At 64.0% G+C, this 1,269-nt stretch overlaps 1 protein-coding gene across 1 annotated transcript in view; it reads right to left on the bottom strand.

Annotated features, from left to right (window-relative positions):
• PPIL2 (peptidylprolyl isomerase like 2) overlaps positions 1–1,269 on the bottom strand; it is a 29,091-nt gene that overhangs the window by 871 nt on the left and 26,951 nt on the right. The gene's annotated exons all lie outside the window — the stretch shown is intronic.

Raw genomic sequence — 1,269 nt, forward strand, 5'->3', positions numbered from 1 at the left:
GGGGCCGGGCGGGGCCGACAGGCCAGGCCTCACCTGAGCATCCGCTTCATCATAGGGATCCACGAAGACGGTGGCCGATTCAATTCGAATCTCGTCCTGGGGAAGCAGAGTGAGCGCAGTGATTGATCCCAGCTGAGGCCTGGGCGCGGGGCGGGGCCTGGGCCTCCTCCTGGGGCTGAGGCCTGGGCGCGGGGCCTCGGCCTCGGCCTCCTCCTGGGGCAGAGGCCCGGGCTGGGGGGCCTGCACCACACCCCGGCAGCTCAATGCAGGAGCTGAACAAAGCAGGCGGATATGGGAGCCATCCCCAAGGTGCTAAGGTAAGCTCGGCCAGGCCCTCACTGCAGCTAAGCGTCCTCAAAGCTCTCCCCTCCAGGGCAGCGCAGACCCAAGCTGAGGCTGCTCAGAGCTGCTGCCATTCCCCACGTCACGTGACAAGGGGCCCTAGCAAAGACCCCCACCCCCCACAAACACCTGCTAGAAGGGGAGCTCGGGTGGGAGAAAGCTGGCCCAGAAAAGAGGTGAGGGGGGGATGAGCAGCTCGATGCCCTAGCATTCCACTAGAGAAGCTGCGGCCTGTCCCTGGCCATGGGCTGCTGAGCCGAAGTCAGACCCCAGCCCTGACTCCAAAGAGAGGACCCTTCCCACCACTGCCCAGGCCTGTTGCGGGGGGGACACACAGCCCTGAGGGGTTCCCGCTACCTTGGGCCGGTCAGTTTTGGGGTCACTCTCCACGTTCTCCAAGGCAGTGAGGGTGTCAAAGCCACCAACGACTCTGCAGGGGAAAAGAGGGGAGGCCATGGAGGGCCGGGGAGAAGCGACAGCTACGTGAGGGCCCCACCATAGGCCAGAGAAGACTGGGAGGGGCTGTGGGTCTGAAAGAGGTGCTTACAGAACCAAAGCTCAGGACTGGGTGGGGAGCGCAGACCCTGCCCCCCAGGGTGGACTTCTCTTACCTGCCAAAGACGGTGTGTTTCTTGTCCAGGTAAGCACATGACCGGAAAGTGATAAAGCTAGGGAGAAAAGGCCAACTGTAAGCCTCAGCAGAGAAGTGCCCCCCCAGTTGTATAGCCCAGGGGGGGCAGCTCCCCAGGGTGTGGCCTGGAGCAGCCCCCAAACCCCAGGAGTATAGTCGAGTTGCCCCCCAAAGCCCTGGAGGACCCAAGTTCCCAAGGGCATGGGGGGAGAGGGGAACATAGCCCCCCAGGGGCAGAGCCCAGAGTCTCCCCCCCCCAAGCATGGGAGGCCTGGAGAGGAGGGAGCACAACAGCT

Source organism: Petaurus breviceps, unplaced genomic scaffold (genome assembly GCF_028583685.1).
Source record: "Petaurus breviceps papuanus isolate PSGF00001 unplaced genomic scaffold, PetGlider_PUasm1.0 428, whole genome shotgun sequence".
NCBI classification, from domain to species: domain Eukaryota; kingdom Metazoa; phylum Chordata; class Mammalia; order Diprotodontia; family Petauridae; genus Petaurus; species Petaurus breviceps.